This window comes from Lissotriton helveticus, chromosome 6 (genome assembly GCF_964261635.1).
Source record: "Lissotriton helveticus chromosome 6, aLisHel1.1, whole genome shotgun sequence".
In the NCBI taxonomy this organism is placed as follows: Eukaryota; Metazoa; Chordata; class Amphibia; order Caudata; family Salamandridae; genus Lissotriton; species Lissotriton helveticus.
The window spans coordinates 145225587-145245287 of NC_136067.1; the positions used below are offsets into that span (position 1 = coordinate 145225587).

Sequence of the window (19701 nt, forward strand, 5' to 3'; positions counted from 1 at the left end):
TGGACGTCCAGTTCAGCACCGGATAATGGACAGCGCAGCACTGGGGAGGAATTTACAACGCTCCTAAGGAGTTAAAAGACAAAAATGCAATAAGAGTAACTGAAGATATATATATTTTTAAATTTAAGTCGAAATAGCTCCAACAAGCAAGTGTCAATGGTTGAGGTAAAACAGGACCTAGGCGCAATTTGACGCTGACAGCGATGGAGCAGTGGTCAGATACACCAACCAGGTTCGTTTTGGGCAAAATATTTTACCTTTGGACTTTAGTCCTTCAAGTCCCAATCCACCACAATTGTACACTTTTCAGAATCCCCCTGGACCTCGGGGGAGGCACTGAGAGACTTAACCCCTCCCTTGCTCATGAAGAGCTCGGCTCGTCATGAGCCACGGTGCTCCGGTGCTCATGACGAGCTGAGCTCGTCATGGCCCGCGGAACGCTCGCACGCTGGGCTAACTCCCCTGCTGTGCTGAGCGTTCCATTAAACGGGCGTGGTCGAGACAAGCTCAGCTCGTCATGAGCACCGGAGCACTGTGGCTCATGACGAGCTGAGCATGCACCCCCCGCACAGCAGGGGAATAGCCCCAGCAGCCAAGGGGTTAAAGGGTGTCAGGCAGGGGCCACAGCAGGGTCCCGTCCAGGTCCAATTGCCACTGGATAGCTGGGCACTTACAGGAAAGGCCTCTTGTAGCTTGTTGTATCCCTGTAACTTCAACAGGAGGTCAGCCTTATAACCCTTGGAGTCCACTTCTTTGTCCTGGGTACAAGAAAGAGCAGGGTCAGTCCTCAAGGGCCTTCTAAGGTTGCAGACACCAGGTTTACCCCATTTCTGATCTTCTTCAGGTCAAGAAGTATTCTGAACTGGGTGCCTGGTACAAGTTGGTGGTGGGTGGGATTGGGCATGCCCTAACTAAGGAGTTAAAAGTTCCTGGGGCTAACACTACCGACTTTGGGCATTTTTCAAGATGTTGAAAGTCTTTGGCCACACTAAACTTGGGCGCTGAGGGACTGCATACGTAGTATACAATAGTAATCCTAGTGTCTTCCCACAGCTAACACTAAAATCCAGTTTAAAGGAGGTCCTGTACCCACAACAAATTCAGAGACAGTCGTCTGGTAAAACAAAGCTGTCTTACAGCAACCAGGCAGTGTGTGCACTAGAATTGCTTGGCATCCTGTTCACGCCCTTTGAAGTGACCTCCACATGTTTTGTATAAAAGGCCCAGCATATCTGTCAAGCAGGTTTTGATGCTCTAGCAGGTTTTGACAATAATGTGAAAAAGAGGCCCACTGTGATTGGAGCCTGCCTGGCTGGGGCTGTGGGGGAGAAGCGGGCAGTCCTGGGTGTTAGCTCTGCTGCTTGTCACAGGGCTGGCCTCTTTGAATTGAATCAAATGCCTCGGCCCTGCCCACAGGCCATTCTGTCAAGGAAGCACCACGCCATGAACTGCAACAGCCAGGCTACAAATGGTAGGCCTGCAGTCATGGTTTGCATTGTAACTGGAGTGGATTTTTGGGAGTTCATAACCTTGAACATTATTTAATAATCCTTAAATTGACATATTCTGTGATGGACAACCTGTGCAATTGTGGCAGGATATGGATGATGTGGCTGTATAAACGTGGTTGTACATATGGTGGTTGGTCACCAGGTGGAGAGCTGAATGAACTACCACCTTGTTTGGTAGACATATGCATGTACTCCGGCCTTGGATATTAGGCAAACATCTGCTTTAACTACAGCCTTGTTTATCGGCATGTTCTACAGCCTTGGTTAAAAGGCAGAGATCTGCGTGTACCATAGCCTTCGTTTTTGGCAAACATCTGCATGTACATTGGCCTATTATGTAGACATCTGTGTTAACTACAGCCTTGGCTATTAGGCAGATATCTGCATGTACCACAAGTTTGGTTATTAGGCTAACTCATACATGTACTTCTACCTTGGTTATTAGGAGAGAAATCTGCATGTAGCATGGATTTAGTGATTAGGTAGACATCTGCGTGTACCATGACCTTGGTTATTAGTCAGATATCTGCATGTACAAGGCCCTTGGGTATTAGGGAAACGTACATGTGTACCACTCCCTTGGATATTAGGCAAACATCTGCATGTACTATGTATGGCCTTAGTAATAGGCATGTGCTATAGCCTTGGTTATAGGCATGTACTATGGCCTTGATTATTAGGCAGACTTCTGCCTGTAACATGGTTTTGGTTATTAGACACTCATGTGCTTCCACTATGGCCTAATAGGCAGACATCTTACTGATTATTACAGTCTTGGTTATTAGGCAGATATCTGCTTAGGTATCAGGCTAAAACATACATGTCCTGCAACCTTGGTTATTAGGGAGACATCTGTGTGTAATATGCCCATAGTTATGACGTAAACATCTTCATGCACTACGGTCTTGGTTATTCAGCTTCCTTCTACAGTCTTGGTTATTAGTTAGACAGCTGCTTGTTCTAAGGCTTTGGTTATTAGGCAAACATCTATGTGTACCATGGCATTGTCATTAGGCAGACATCTGCATGTACTGTGGTCTTGGTTATTAGGCAAACAGCTCTGTGTGTCTCACCCTTGGTAATTATGTATACATCTGCATGTACTACTTCTTTGGTAGTTAGGCAGACATCTTCATGTACTACAGTAGTGGTGACTAGACAAACATATGCATGCACCATGGCCTTGGTTGTTAGGCACACATTTGCTTGTACTACAGCCTAGGATATTAGGAGAAAGTCTGCATATACGACTGCCTGGATCATCAAGCAGATGACTGCATGTTCAGCGACCTTCAGTTGTGCAAGAGTTAGGTTAGGGAGACCGAGCCAAGCTTTAGCTAATCCACATCGGAGAATGCAGAGGCTTGAGCGATGGAGGAGACGTTATTGGGCAACAGGAAGAATTGTATTTGGCTGAATAGTACCAAGCTCATTGTGAGTTATTACTTCACAGTCTCATAATTTAGAGTTTTTGTAGTGACTTGGCGCACATGGTGAGTGTGGTGGAGAAGCTGTGGAGGTCGAACTTGGAAAACCAGACCTGAATCAGACAGATTTCTAGGTTTGGTAGTGCTTAGATAGGCTTCGATCCATTGGATGTCAGGGATGATACATGGAAGTTGAGCTTTGAGAGAAGGAATTGAAGGGGTTCCGTTAGTGGATTGAATATTAGAAGTGCAAACATGGGCCAGGCACACGTGAGCAGGGGTTGAACTAGAGGAGTCATTTATAAGTCAAGCCTACTAGACAGCACATGCGCTAACTGTTGGAAAGGATGTGTGGCTTACCAAGAACATAGAGGGGCATGGAGTCCACCCATTGCTAGCCATTGGTTGGTTTTCCTGTCACTCTCATTTGCCTGCTTCCTATTAGTGTCCCAGCTTGTCAATCTTGTGTTTGGTCTTCCCGTGGAACATCATCTCTTCACTATCTGTTTGATTGACTGGCTTCTCTGGTTCCACTGCTTGCTTTTCAAACACTACTTTTTTCTTTTGTGTCAGGCACTCCGTGAGAGAGTATGTTTTCTAGCGGTATCCCTCATGCACTTCTCTCCTCTTGCGCTCCGTGTTGCTCTCTGTCAATCGAGTGCTTCTGCCCGCACCTCGGCATGTTGCGCTCTGCAGTGTGCTTTTCCCCATTGCTTCCCTGCACTCTCCCTGCTTTTTGCCCCACCTGCTCCCTCCTTCTCTCTTCCGGTTGTTGCCCCCCATCCATCCCCTCTGTGTTGCATACCCATGCCTCCCACCTTCGCCCGTGTTGCTTTTGCATCCCTCCCACCCTCCTCCGTGATGGTTTCACATTCCCCCATCCTATCCTGTTTTGCTTATACACCCTCTTGTTGCTTACATCCCCCCGCTTTAAAAAACTAAGATTTTGAGCATTTTTTGTTTTTGTTACAGATCCATCTCGGAACAGAATCTAAAACAAGAATGGCTCTCACAGCATTATGTACGCGTATGCTTCCGTGGTGCGCATGCCTACAAAATGATGAGGGCGGTCACGTCAAAAAACATTTTCTTTTTTTATATATAAACTTTAGTGATCAGGGATGCAGTGCAGCATGGCTAAAAAGCATTGGCAAAGCCAATAGATCACAAAGGCTAGACATCCTGACTTTGCCAATAAATGTTCCATATTTAGTCTGTCCAGTGGAAAAGAGTTGAGCCCTTACAGCACTGCGGGTGAGGTTCATGTAGGAGAGGGTAGGTAAGGTTGTCAGCAATGCTGGAGGCTGCTGACAGCTGTACGAAACTCAATGAGCGGTGGTCTTTGTTACTGATGATTCATAGGGCGTTGCTGTTTATCTGTATTGCTGTTGTTTCAGTGCTGCAGAGGATGGTGGCTCTCAGGCTGCTTCTACTGAATCAGCTGGGCAGTCAGTATGTTTGGCTTTCCTGACATAGGTAGTATGAGGTGGTGATGGGTAGTGTTCCTCACGACTGAGTTGGGGTTAGCGGCTGGGTGTTTGCCAGCTCTGCCAAGTGTCACACATCCGGTGTGACACTAACGCATTTTAAGGTACATTACCGCATTACCGCATGTGAAAGGATTGTCACGCAAATCAGCGTATTTAAAAGCTGAGGGTATTACCAGTATTTGAGGTTGTGTCACTGTCAAGCCTGACTAATACTGAGAGTCTGTGGCAGCGCTGCTCCAGCAGGCTTAGGGTTCAGCTAAGCTAAGGCTGCAGGCAGCTTTAGTTCAGCTGCTACAATCGATCATGATTGCATGTAACTACCCCGGCTCGGCTCTTACTGGCAGGCTGATGTCATCACGGTGGGACGTCACTGTGGAAGCGCGCGCAGTTTATTTTGTGCGCTCGATGCGGCTGGATAGTTTGCGGGCAGCGCAGCATGTCATCATCTTAACTTTTTTTTTAAAACATTTTGCTTATGACTACGGCACCAGTCCGCTTGCTTGCATCGGCTCGGGCACCACATGGTAGAAGCTATTGTTATTACCGCCCCTGTTCAATCATGCATTACTGTTGCCGATGGAGAGAATTCAGTGACACCGGGGCCGCCTGGACAGACTGGAGGTGGAGGGCCCTTCTTCTGTGAGGTTAGTGAAACTTTTTTATCACTTAATTGCTGGTCGTGGTCAGTGGGAGAGAGAGCCTGTGTGCGCCAAGTTGAGATGCTGACTGAGCCCCCACCCCCACATGCAGCTCTTCCACCGTACCTCGGTTATCTCTCCTCGGTGAAGCCTTGGGAGAGGCCGCGGGTCTCTGAAGCGACTGGAAAGGTTTTTGTATTGCATGGTAAAGGAGCCCCCCACCCACCCCCTCATTGGGCCTCCTTGTTTGTTCAGAGCGTCACTCTTCCACACAAGTAGAGGAAAGGAGATAAGAAGCAGCACATGAAGGCCACGGCTGATCTTTCACGTATTTAGAAACACTCAGTCTGCCCGAGTCAGGGCAGCAAGCACAGCACAGCAAACCCCACTCCTTTAGCGAACCAATATTTAATAGAGCTTCTTATTACAAAGAATAAAGTGTGCCATGTTTATTCAGGACGTCAAATTAAGTGCCACGGATTACTTTCGATTGATTAGGACATGTTAAACTGCAGAGAACTTTAACCATTTAAACTAATAAAAACAGACAGTGCAAACATACCTGAAAGCTTAGTTCTATGTGTGAAATGTTGCTCATCTCAATCAGGTGCCTACCCAGTCACCTACTTGCAAATGCACTCCATTCTAGACTTATTCTGAGCTTGCCTGTACCCCTGTCACTTACGCAGTAGGTCTCTGCTTTGTTTTTCAGTTGCGTTACAGCTCATGCCACTGGTGGCTGTTGAGTGAGACTGCGAGCCACTCAGCTGATTATAATGACATTTTGAACCACTTCCAAGCTGCTTTATCTAATTTCCGCAATTTTAGCTAGAGTTGATCAATGGAAGTCGTTTATATTTATTACGTTTTGCAGCAGTTAACTTAGATTCTCGTTCATCAAATGTGTGCATTTTCTGATATTATTGTTTCCCTCCTCTTCATTGCTTAATTTTGCTCACGAGACAGGGTCACTCATAGTCATTCAAATGTCACTCATAATTACTCTAAAATTATTAAAATGTCACACACAGCAATCTGAAACCTTGGCAGCTATGGTTTGCAGTGGTGATGGCAAGGAGTTCTTTTGAAGGTTGATGAGTACTTTGTGGGTGCGTGTTTTTATCAGGAAGAGGCTAAGCTGGTGTCCGCCTGCTTATGCAGAAAGCATTCGCTTGTGAGAGGTTGAAAGGATTCCAGTTGGGCGGCTGCTTGGAGTTATCTTTGGTCAAATGGCATGCAAGAGAGTTTGTGGTGTCGGCTTTGAGTCGGAAAGTGTTGATTTTGTTGGTAAATAAATCTTTGATGCAAGTGGGGTTTTGTATTGAATGGAGGAAGAGTGAGTGTCTTGCCCAGTGTTTGCTTTCATCTCTTTTTGCTTGCATGGCCAATTTGAAATAATGCCTCGATTTGACCTAACAAAGCCAATTGAAAGTTTTAGAACAATGTTTTTATATATATCCATCCCACATCTCAATAGCAGTTGTTGGTAGGCCATCATTCGTCGACCTTTTCCTGAAAATTGAGAGAAAATCCCTGCTCTGGCACTGCCCCTGCAGAAAGAGCCCTTCCGGTGTGCAGCTGCGCTGTGCGCGCGCGCCTTCCTCCCGCCCGCGCGCGGCCTGCTGAAGGCACACAGACATCTTTCCCTGCTCAGCCGCGGGGCATGGCACGCCTCGCGCCGGCTGGAGCGCGCAACAAACCATGGCAGCGGCCGCCGAAGGCACCGTCGTGTTTGAGAATACCTGCTTCTGACTGGAACCGAGACAGAGTGTTGCGCAACAGCGGCCTCATCCTCTCGGTGTGAACTACCTTGGCCTCGTGTGGGTGTAACTCACCAGGCTGTACCCTGGGAGGGGCTGGGCGGCTGCCACCTGCGGGCCCCGCCCTGTGCGAGGTCTGCACGGCGGCAGGAGACGTGGAGGTGCAGCCCGGCCGGCCTTGGATTCAGGCCTGTGTCGAGGTTGTGTAATTGCGTGCCCTCGCAGCCTTGTTAGTGACACTTGTGCATTTAAAAGTTCAGCATGCATCAGTTATTCCAACCATGAACAGACTCTGCTTTTCAGCGAATTGATGTTTTTCAATCCTCCATTTTTGAATAGCTGGTTTATCATACAGTATTATTGCATGAACCAGCCCGTCTATTTACAAACACTTCCATTTTAGCTTGTTTGTTTCAACAGTGGTGTGTTTCCCATTTTCTCTCCTCCCTTTCCCTTTAGATGCTCCAAGGTAGAATTTTTTTTTTTAAATCTTTGCTTTAGGCTTCGTGAAACTAGATTCTAGGCTTTTAACGGGAACGTTTTTTGTAATAAATAATTGCAAATGCACATTGGATGTTTCACAATCCCTGCCCTTTCTGCTAGTGGGCGGCTAATGGGAAGTAAGAATCGTATAGGGTATACTAATGTCGCATGCAATAGTATTCTAAATGGTAGGCCACACAGTGAGCTCCAAGTCGTTGATATGACATCACTTCTTATTACTGTAGTAGATCATGCTACCTTTCTATAGGAACTCTTATGAGTATCCTATAGCATTCAAAAATCAAGAAGACGTGCCCCACTTATTCCCTACTGATTCTACATCCTTCCTGTAAGAAGAACGAGGAAGTTATCTTTTAAAAGATTGAAGAAGTACACTACTTCACGTAGGGTGTCCACAATGGATTATATTTTCTGTAGGAAAGAAACGTACATAAAAGGCAGCTCGAACAACTCTGAAGTGCTGTGTTTATAATAGTTTCTAAGTGTCTGGTATTTGAGCGCCTCTTAAGCACAGGAGGAAGTGGGTACCAGCCCGAAGGAACCGCTTGTTGGCAACAAGACCAAAGCAGGGTTGAGTAAAGCAATTTGTTGTCTGAAGTAGTGCTCCTCTGTTGAAGTAGAAATGCAGAAGTCTGTATGTGGCTTGGTCAGGGATTGTTTTGCCCTACACAAACTACGTTTTTGCCACCTTTCCCTCGGCACGTCATTGTAGCTTGAAGGGGACAAATGGCATCCCCTTAATGGTGAACACCTTTAAAGTCCGTAATCCACAGTCTCGAGCAGCGTGCACAGCAGACGCCTGAATCATTTGTTATGCTTCTGTTTATTTATTATTCCATCCTAAATTTATGGAGAGATGCATCTGAAAGTTCTCTATATAATCTCAGGTCACATTTAGTGTCTCCAGCTTTCATTCAACCCATGTGGGTCTGTTACAGTTGTCATTGTAAGGGGCTTTCTCCTTTGTTTCTTCAGACGTTTGCCCAGAAGAGACCCGTGGATTCCTTCCGCTCAAATCGTTGACTCTTTCCCCAACCAAAACCTCTCCTAAAGACATTTTGTACTTTCCGCCTGGGGTTACAGCACCTTACCACTCACATTTTGATTTTCACTCATATTACAGTAGGCTTCTCCAACGAGTAGCTCTTAAGCTACTGGTAGCTGTCCTGCGTGCAACACAACGTATTGAATTAGAAGCCTATGTTTGTTTTAATTATTATATGTATCCCAAAATTGAAAGGTGTGTCTTCATGATGAAAATATGTGCGTTTTCAGAACTCACAAGCTAATGCTTGGTGAAAAATTGATTTTCAAAATATAGTTAGAGCTGATATTTGACTGCTAAATCATGCAATATTACTAATATCACCCTGGTGCCTGGGACATTGCAACTACGCCTGCCATATATTACCCATGTAGAGGCATTCCAAATTGAAAGAAAACTTTTTATATTGGTGCTGGCAACTCTGCTAGATGCACTGAGGGAATCACTGCTGGTAATCTTGCACAGGGTGGCCACTAACACAACCTTGTTTGACTTAGTCAATATTACAAGACTAATAATATTAGTAGCTAGGGCTCATGTTTATTGAACAAAAGGTAGCTCTAGTTACAGAAAAGGTTGGAAACCCCTGTCTTATAGAATGTAGAGCTCTATACACATTTTATTTTTATTGTATTTATCTAAAGGAATATGTAACCCTTTTATTTGTTCAATCTGATCTCTTATTTATATAGTAAATCCACCGTATATGCGTGCGTTAGACTCACCACTAGGGGCCCTTATCCAGTATCAAGCAGATTCACTATCTGGCCCTCCTTGTCAGGGTGTGCTTCTGAATTAGTCCTTCTCAGAGTGTGCTTCTGAATTAGTCCCTCTCAGGGTGTGCTTCTGAATTAGTCCCTCTCAGGGTGGGCTTCTGAATTAGTTCGAGGCAGAATTTGAGTGGCTGCATGTCGATGGTGAAGTTGACTTAATTTATAAGCCTCATAAGGGCGGAAGACCGGGTTGGTCTAGTGGAATTTCTCTTGTGGCCTTAAAGACGCAGCAGGTATGAGTGGCAAACATTTAATTCCATCTTTCCTACAAATTGGTTATTTTCATATACAATTAGAATTAGTTTCTCATAATATTTTTTTTTAAATGCATTCAGAATTACCAGAATTCACAACATTATGGTCTATAGGTGTAATAATCGAAGGCTTCCACCCTTGACCTATAAAATTATGATTATATAGCACTTAACAGTGCAGTGTAGTCAGTTCACAGTCCCTCTTTGGGCATATACGTTTATTGCACTGCAGAATAAGGTAAGCTTGTTTGCTTAAGATCACACAATGTGGCCAGATGGAGAGACTGATTAGATTCAGTGTCCTTGGGACAGAAGCAACATTTAGCTTCTCCCATTTTCGATATGTGCTTGGTCCTTCTTTTACTTTCTAACTTGTTAAACTTTATTATTGCTAGACCCGTTGTTCCGATATGGCCTCTGTTGATAGTTTCCTTATGGAACCATCACAAAAGATCACAAGTGGCCAAACATGGCCAAAAAATGAACTTGTTGCTAGGGGCGGAGAGCCCAAATGGCGATTGACATTTTGTCTGGATTTCTGACAATCCTTGCACTTGAGGTTCTTATTGGACTGTCCAAGATGTACATCATGTTGCCCGTTTTCACCTGCTACTCTTAAACCATGGCAGTACATCAAAAAAAGCTGCTTTTGCACAGCCTCCTGTATATATTGTCTCAGAAGATGATTTCTTTGAACTCACATGGAAACTGGATGTGCATACTTTTCCTTGTAGTAGTTAATAGCATATGAAAGTTGTATTTTGATTTTAGTGGTTTCTCCACTTCCATTTCAGTGTGTTTCTACGGCCAGTAAGGAGGAGGTAAGAGGGGTCGCCACAGAATAAAATGTGAGCGTTCAATTTGCTCATATAGAACTTAATGCCAAAACGTTTTTAAGAGCTGCACATTTTGGACCATAAATTAATTGAGGTGTAGGGAGGTTTTGTGATTTGCTCAAGATTTGAGAAGCTGGTTTGATCGGATAGCCAGTGTTAGAACCCAAATCAGGTCAGAGACACCAACTTACTCACCTGACTATACGTCACACACAGCAAGCTGACAATTAGATCTTGATACAGAGAGCATGCTTTTTGTGATTTGGTGTATATCTGTTCAGTAGCTTTTGAGAAATTAAGGTTAGAAATTCAGGTTTATATATAGTGACGCAATACCTTCACGGTATTTCAGTGGAGTATCGCAAGCTAAAAAATGTGATCTGATTGACTGGCGTGGTATTCCTTCGGTACTACTGCGGTCCAAACAAGCGATATGATTGGCTAGCCATAACGTGGAGAAAGTTGGGGCTCTCATTTTATGACTCGGGACGTGGTCCCTGTGTAGTAAGACACAAATAAAAAATAAGGAATAAGGGGGCAGGTTAGGGGTACCCTGACCCCCTGGACCTTGTTTGGGGGTTCAAGAAGGACGCCCCTGGGATAAAATTCAAAATATAGATTTCTTTGCAGCGCTGTGGTACTACGAAGATGCTCAGTGCGGCCCCATGTAATTACGTGGAAGTATTATGAGGAAAAAAGAGGCAGGCCGTGGGGCGCTGCAAGAATGTTGGGGTTGACTAGCAATAAGGCCTTAACCTTTGTTTTTTTTCAATAAATATATACTGATACATCCCTGCTTGTATGTGCCTACCTCCCTTCAGCTTCCCCTCCTTCCTTCTCCTTTACTTGGTCCATTCTCTCTAGCGCTCTCCGTTTAGAATCTCCGGAGTTTCCTCAACAGCGTTCTAATATGACAGCTGGAGCTCTTCGGTAAGGAATGGCTGTGAGATGATGTTTTCTCTCACCAATAATCGTATGAGTTGAACTGTTACAGCATTGTCTTTTATTATACAGTATTGGCTTTTGCCAGTGCTTGTTTTTGTGTTTCCATTTATGCCAGTACTATGAATTAACCCTGTCAGTCTGTAGTAATTACGAAGACCGTTCTGGTTCCACCTAAATGTTGCTGTGACCATAGAAATTTTTTCAGTTTTTAGGTCTCGCGACGTATCGATGCGCGTAAGCGCATCGAGCGGAGCGAGAATTCAAGTAGCCAAAATCCTCGTGAAACCAAGGGATTCTTGCGCTGCAGTTTTCTGTAAGTTCACGTGAATCACGTGACAGCAAGCTCCTTCGTGCAGGAGCTTGCCTGAGCCTTCTGCCTATCAGCCTGCCAGTTCTCCTCCCCTAATTATTCACTTCACTTGTGACTCCCCACATCAAAGCCTCAGCCTCCCTCCCTTGCCATTTGCTTCCTAACCAGCCTGCCTCGCATAATTGCATCAGACCCGACACTTCAAAGGAATGCGCCCCCCCCCCCCCCGAGAGCCACTTTCACGGCCGTGCATTTCTCTTCCTTCTTTACCTCATGTGAGGAAACAGCGCCACTCGCTGGGCGGCATTGGAACATGTGCCTAGGCTGCAAAATAATGAGGTGGAAGATGTGCTTATAAGGTCCCACAAGCGAGACCTATTGGCAATGCCAATGCTTGTTAATATAGCTATATACTTACTCATACACCCTATTTCGAAGCAGTCCCAGCTGTGGGAGGTAACTGGGACAGAGCTGTCACGTGACCCTGCCTGACACTTGACTGAATGTGCGCAGCCTTAACCAACCTTTTCATAATGGGCAGTCACCCGCTGCTGCCAAAAATATGTCAGTGAAGTTCTTCTGCGTTGCGCTTGGATGTTACACAGGTGACAAAGGTGCTACATAATGCGAACATGGAGGCCAGATCACTTCACATGAATATAAACTGAGCAGGAAGATAGCTCGGTGACAAACATTTGCTGACGAGGCCTCTGTAATCTGCACTTTACAATCTCGGCAGGTCCAATTGAGTTTGGCTACCCATGCCTGACTCTTCATCCTCCCCAGTGATGCAAAGCGTCTGCACACTACCCATAGGCACAAAGCGCTATATATGAATGCTGCAACACAATGCAACGAGCAGTAAGATGGTTCTAGTAAGTCGCTATTGCTCCTGGTCAGGTTCTGACGGCAGAGGCTTGAAGCCTCGTAGCACTTACAGTTTGTGGACCAACCTATGACAGGTCTGTGCTCGGAGAAGGACAGGACCCCCTTGAATCTGCTTTCTCAGACCTGCTTTCCTCCCCACCACCCCCCAGAGGCGGCTCCTCAGCTATGGCCGAGGAGCGTTGCCCCACTGCTTTTAAGCAGTGTGAAGAAGAAGCATTAAATGATAATAACTTAAAGTAATTATCATTTTATGCTTTGTGCTGCTTTGCGGGTTGCCGGAGCTGCTCTGCTTTCAGAGCAGGGCAGGGCAGGAGTGGTTTGCCCACTCCTACGTGGGCAATGACTGCCTCTCGGGCCGCCCAAACCAGTCATGCGCACTTTCCCTGTTCTCCATGCAGGCTGCGTTACACCCTGTGTGGAGAACAAGCCCAGACCCTCATTCCCTGGTTGGCCCGCTGTGACACAGTCTTGGATTTATTAACACCCAGGAAACAGGTGAAGAAACAAGGTATTCTTACTGTGCAGTCCAGCGTATCGTGACAGTGTGTGCTTCTCAGTTCTCACTTGGCTCCCGTCTCCTCTATCGCTCCACTTTCTCAAATAGAACCCACTACAAGTGTTAGCTATGGCAGCCTTGCACAACTACACAACATGCATCAATCCAACGTAGAGGGAGGGATGGAGAGAAGAACGTGGGTTAGGGGAGAGGACACACGGAAGAGGATGGGGACACACACAGACAACAGAGTATCGTCAGGAGAGCCTGAGGGCAAGCACCCGGATGAGTTTGAGTGTTCGGGAGGGGCTGAGGCCAAGCAAACTGACAACGTAGAGTGGATGGAAGGGGCAGGCATGCAGACAACTAAGGGTGGCCAGAAAGGGCTGGTCAAGCACACTGACAACGGAGGGAGAATAGGTGATAAGGACTGTGAGAAGAACACAGAGAAGGGAGAAGTACAGAAGGCAGACAGCTGAAAAACACATGCACTCGTGTAGAGTGCTTAACCGAAAAAACAAAAAAGTAGCACCTGAAAAAGCAAGCAGTGTAAGGATTCAGTAATGCGTCAATGCTGTAGGGATGGATGAACAGACAAAGACGAAGGAAGCCAATGGAAGCAGCAAAATAGAAGCAAGCAAATGAGAGTGATAATGAAGCCAACCAATCGTAAGAAACTGGTCCGGCCTCTAAGCCCCATGTAAGATACCAAAAGGACTCACAAGAGAAAGCGCACTTGCTGTCTTAAAAAATGTACTGTCCATAGCGCAGAATTCTGACCGTTTGCACAGGCACTGAAGAGAGGCATCAGTGAAATAGTCTTCCACTGGCATCTGAGCTGGACAATATTGTGAAAAGTGAGCAGAGAAGCCCCTTTCCTCTGACCCTGATACCCTGTGCCTGGCAAGCTACAGGCATTACAAAATTGCAAAAGCCTTTTATCAACATAGCTGTTCTGCAGACACTGCAAATTAATTTATACCGACTTACTTTGAGACCCTGGTGCTAGAATTTTTTATGCACTTTGGGTTTGCCAACCTTCCTACATTTAAAGTCACTGGATTTGTTTACCTATTGAGAACACTGTAAAATGAAACAAAATGTGGACAAATGTTCTGAGACTCATGTAACAAACAAGCATTTGCAATGCAATAGGTCTCGCATTAGGAAAGTTTGAGCTATTGGTCTTGTAAATGACAATTTTTTTATTTATGTGTTGGTTTTGAAAATAGCTCAATTAAGAGTTTTGTCATTTACAATGCCAATAGTTATAACTTTCGCAAATGTGACACCTATTACCTGGGGTTGCGCTGAGTGATGCTGTGGGGGTGCTGAGTGATGATGTGGTGGTGCTGAGTGGTGCTGTATTGGTGCTGTGGTGGTGCAGAGTGGTGCTGAGTGATAATGTGGTGGTGCTGAGTGATAATGTGGTGGTGCTGCTTGATGTTGGGGTAGCGCTGAGTGATGATGTGGTGATGCTGAGTGGTGCTGTGTTGGTGCTGAGTGGTGCTGTGTTGGTGCTGAGTGGTGCTGTGGTGGTGCTGAGTGCTGCTGAGTGGTGCTGAGCGGTGCTGAGTGATAATGTGGTGGTGCTGAGTGGTGCTGTGGTGGTGCTGAGTGGTGCTGAGTGATAATGTGGTGCTGAGTGATAATGTGGTGGTGCTGATTGATGCTGGGGTAGCGCTGAGTGATGATGTGGTGATGCTGAGTGGTGCTGTAGTGGTGCTGTGTTGGTGCTGAGTGGTGCTGTGGTGGTGCTGAGTGGTGCTGTGGTGGTGCTGAGTGATAATGTGGTGGTGCTGAGTGATGCTGTGGTGGTGCTGAGTGATGCTGTGGTGGTGCTGAGTGATGCTGTGGTGGTGCTGAGTGATGCTGTGGTGGTGCTGAGTGATGCTGTGGTGGTGCTGAGTGATGCTGTGGTGGTGCTGAGTGATGCTGTGGTGGTGCCGAGTGATGCTGGGGTGGCGCGGAGTGATGCTGGGGTGGCGCGGAGTGATGCTGGGGTGGCGCGGAGTGATGCTGGGGTGGTGCAGAGTGGTGCTGTGGTGGCGCTGAGTGATGCTGGGGTGGCGCCGAGTGATGCTGGGGTGGCGCGGAGTGATGCTGGGGTGGTGCGGAGTGATGCTGGGGTGGTGCAGAGTGGTGCTGTGGTGGTGCTGAGTGATGCTGTGGTGGTGCTGAGTGATGCTGTGGTGGTGCTGAGTGATGCTGAGTGATAATGTGGTGGTGCTGAGTGATGCTGTGGTGATGCTGAGTGATGCTGTGGTGATGCGGAGCGGTGCTGTGGTAGTGCTGAGTGGTGGTGCAGAGTGGTGATGAGTGATAATGTGGTGGTGCTGAGTGATAATGTGGTGGTGCTGAGTGATAATGTGGCGGTGCTGAGTTATAATGTGGCGGTGCTGAGTGATGCTGGGGTAGCGCTGAGTGATGTGGTGATGCTGAGTGGTGCTGTGTTGGTGCTGTGGTGCTGCTGAGTGCTGCTGAGTGCTGCTGAGTGATAATGTGGTGGCTCTGAGTGATGCTGTGGTGGTGCTGTGGTGGTGCTGAGTGGTGCTGTGGTGGTGCTGAGTGGTGCTGTGGTGGTTCTTCTACAAATTAAAGGTTCTACGCAGTGCATTGACCTAGGGGCATGCATAAGTTAATGTAAGTTTATAGCTCGACATTCCTACTACATCCTCGGATCTAAAAAAAAACCGAACTGGCTGCTTAACAGGGATACAAACAGACGAGGAAAAAAAGGAGTAACATCTGAACATGGTGTTTTAGTGAGGAGATTTTAACCAACCATCCGTCTGTAAATGCTTTCAGCCCTCTAGGAATCCCAATAGCTACAGTGCGGCAGGGGCTAAGGGGAAAGGAAAGGAGCGGGGGACAGGGGTGGGGGCGTGCCATGGAGAGAAAGGGAGTGGGAAAGGGTGGGAGAGAGGAAGGGAGAGAAATGAAGTAAAGAGGTGGGGTAAAAATGAATATGGCGATGTGAGAAGGAGGAGGGGTGGATCCGAAGAAAGAGGAGAGAATGAAAAGCGAGAGAGCTGGGGAAAATAGTGAGTGTAGTGAACTGGGGGGCCGCGGGGGGAGTGGGGTTGTACAATGAGAGACAGAGTGGGGCTGGGCGAGTGTTGACAGGGAGGAGGGTGGGGCAGGGGACCAAAGCCAATGCTAATGGAAAGTTGGAATGCAGATGGGGTTCTAACTGTATACCTATTGAGGAAAAAACAAAATGGCATTCTGTGAAAAGGCCGAAAGCGCTGTTTTGACATATGACAAAGGTAATGAGAGCTGCATGGCGCGCAGGTAGTGGCAGAGGTGACGGGCGGCTGGGGTGCTGAAGCAAATGGGCGCGTGAATGGGAAGAGCGGCCGTGGGAGGTGGGAGGGGAAGTAGGAGAGTGCGATGTGCAGGTGGGGGGCAGGGACTGGAGCCTTTGAAGTGTGATGTGAGGCACTGACAGACAAATGGTGGTTTGGGACGTAGCTGGTTTGTGTAGGTCCATCTTTAAAAGCTATGCACTGCAGTACACTCGCACAAGTAAATAGTACACCTTAAATTACAGGTGGGAAATAGTTAGTGGAATGTACTTGTTAAAAGTATAGCATGCCATTTCAAAACGGTCATTCAATTAGGTCTATAGTTTGACCGAATATGTATGCCATGTAATTTTTTTATTTTACGGAGTTTTATATAGCGCGAACTTGACCCGACAATTGTAAATTGTTCCTAAACTATAGATCTACAAAAGTAGACATTATGCAGCCTAAACCAGACAGAATATCCAATGAATTGCAGTATGCTGCCAAGATTTCATAATGGACGTTTGACCAAGTCACTTTGTTTGATGTACACAGAAAATGTGGAGAGAAAAAATGTGAGCGAACGTCGATATCTCGTGGTACCTAATAGTTTAAGTGTAGTTTGATCGTGACCAACGCCTGACAAGATGGTTTAAGTACTGTGTTCATAATTTAAGATGTTTGTTTTTTAGCTTTAATAATATATTTTAAAAAAGGCCCGTTTGGTAGGACACAAAAGAAGCACGTAAATTGATACGGGACAGCAGTCGAGCGTTGTAGTCCACTAGATGCGTCCAAGTTCATAAATAAATTGCACCCTAATCCAAAAGGAGAAGATTAACAAGGCTATGAAGTTTGGGACTGCGGGGCATGTCAAAAGTGAATGTTTTCGATAGCTTGAAGAGGGTACAAGGAGGCGCTTGATGAACCGAAAACGGCCTGGGATTGCGACGGGCCGAAATAAAAGTACACTGGGAGGGGGGAGGAGAAATGCGAGACACGGCCTGGCTGTCTGGCGGCCGTGAATAATCTGTGAATGGAGGTAGCGTGGTGTAGCGACATGGAATCAGGGGTAACCCGGGAGCAGCAGTTTTAAAATGAAACGTGAAGGGACCTCAGAAGCACTTGCAAGGCTATGATGTTTGGGACTGCGGGGCATGTCAAAAGTGAATGTATTCAATAGCTTGAAGAGGGTACAAGGAGGTGCTTGATGAACCGAAAACGGCCTGGGATTGTGACGGGCAGAAATAAAAGTACACTGGGAGGGGGGAGGAGAAATGCGAGACACAGCCTGGTGGCCGTGAAAGTGAAAGTACGGCCGGCCGTGGGCAGCAACAGCAGGGGTGAATAATTAGGGGGGAGGAGAAATGCCTGAGGCCGAGCGCACGCTGGGGGAAGCTTCAGATGCCTGTGGGAGGGAGGCTGATGGCTTTGATGTGGACGCGCTTTCCGCTCCAGTGCTCCACACGAACGGTAAGAAATCCACATGGTTTCAAACCTTGGTTTAGCCTCTATATCTCTCGCCAGCAATGCGCAAGCACATTTGCAGGCGAGACCTAAAAAGGAAATGCAAACGTATCTTCTCTGTCTGTCTTTCAATCCATCTCAGTAGAGGACACCTTGCATAAAAACTCTAAGATGTATCCAGAGGCCCTTTCTAACTTCTGCGCTGTGGATATAATTAAATCTAATGAAGAGATTTTAGCTCCTGCTGTCTGTGTTAACCATTTCTTAAGGCCTGAGAAACCGTGATTCAGCAATAACAGTTAAATAGCGCCCATCAAAATTGTACAGTGCAGTTAATGATTATCTGGAGAATTATCAGGTCTTGGATGGTGCTCAGACTGTCTTTTCCTTGGCTCTAGATACTTAAACTGTCTTAATCTCAGTCCTTAATGACACCAGGCTTGTGCTGGATGGAGGAGGGTTTGTGGCTTTCGTCCTGTTGGATCCGTCCAGGCTTTGACACAGTCTCACAAGCCATTCTTTTAATCTTCTAAGGGGAGGGGCGGCATCTGAAGGCGTGTCCTTAACTGTTTTGGGTAATTTCTAACAGATTGGTCACATGGTAATTTTTACTGCGCCGTCAACTCTTAATTTGAATTGTACTTTTTTACTTATCATATGTCTAAAAGAATATACTGCTCACCTGTGGACTTCCACAGGGTTCGACACGAAGTCCAACTTTGTTTAAACTTAATGTAGCCCCGTTGGTGTGTTTGATCAGATCCTTGGAATCATTTTCTACACATAAAACAACACCCAGCGGTCATTAGACGTACAGGTGATGTTACGATCACTCAGACGGGTTCAATGGCTGCTTGAGAACAACGGTAGGCTGGATGAAGTCAACTGGCTCCACTTGAATTCCAGTAAAACTGAGAAGTCTTAATATTCCGCAATAAGCCATCATTCAGAGCTGACTTTTGGTGGTCAGTAGAATTTGGGGCCTCTTCATCTCATGTGCCAAATGTTAGGAGTTTGGATGGAATGTTCGATACCTGCGTTACCATTTCAATAACATATAAATAAGATTATTATTTGTGATTTACATATGAAAACCCCGAGGAAAACAATGTTTTACTTCATTTGTCATCTAGTAACACTGTGGCCAAGTCCACCACTTTTTCTAGAATGCACTTTTGTAATTCCATCTTATTAGAGATGTCTCTTCAATTGCTCCAGGGCCTTCCATATCACAAGTACTGGTATGGCATGTGTAGAAGATCTCCTGTTAAGAAGCAGATCACCTTAAAACATTTTGTAGACGTCATTGTGCCTTTTGTGGGAAAGTACCCCTTTTTAGGTCTCGGCCTGCGCAGGCTGCGCTTGCGCAGTCTCGCTGGGCGAGAAATTATGTCTTCTAGTAGGAAGGTAAATTAGCCAGCTCTTCTCCATTGGCTGGCTTCCTAAACGGCGGCCTTTTTCCAAAAACTGAGCTTTCATACAAATGGCTTTGCCAACTTTGATCCAGAGAAAACAAATGTTTCTGCAAGCCTGTTACCAGCAGCAATCATTCGCGGATGCCAAGGTTTGATTGGCACTGTTTTTTTTGGGGGATCTTGCAGTCCATTCATTGTAGCGCCACAAGCACAATGCTAAAAAATTCTTCAGGTACTAGAACGTAAAGCAAAGAACACACAATTGGGCAAACAACCCCACACCTGACACTGGGTAAGTGACTCCTCTGCACCCCCCCCTTTACCTTTCCTTATTGTAGAATTCATGGGTTGGCAAACAAGCGCAGAGCTCTCAAGTTCTCCACGTCTATACCGGAGCAGGTAATGCAGTCCCGTGGTTTTACTATGCATTCTGGGACTGGTAATGTTGTTGGGCCCGTGTGAAATCAAGACTGCAAATCCCACAATGCAAAGAAAACGCAAGGACTGAGTTAACTACTCATGCACGGACTTAAAACTTCAGAGCTCTGCTATCACAATTATAATGTAGCAATAGTGGCCTGTCCCTACACAGCAAAAATAATTATGTTCGAACTAGGCACCTGTAATCTTTCATTAATTTCAAAGTTGTATA

The 19701-nt window shown here is 46.2% G+C and overlaps 1 protein-coding gene across 2 annotated transcripts in view; it reads left to right on the forward strand.

The window, feature by feature from the left end:
* BABAM2 (BRISC and BRCA1 A complex member 2) overlaps window positions 1-19701 on the forward strand; it is a 961268-nt gene that overhangs the window by 606169 nt on the left and 335398 nt on the right. The gene's annotated exons all lie outside the window — the stretch shown is intronic.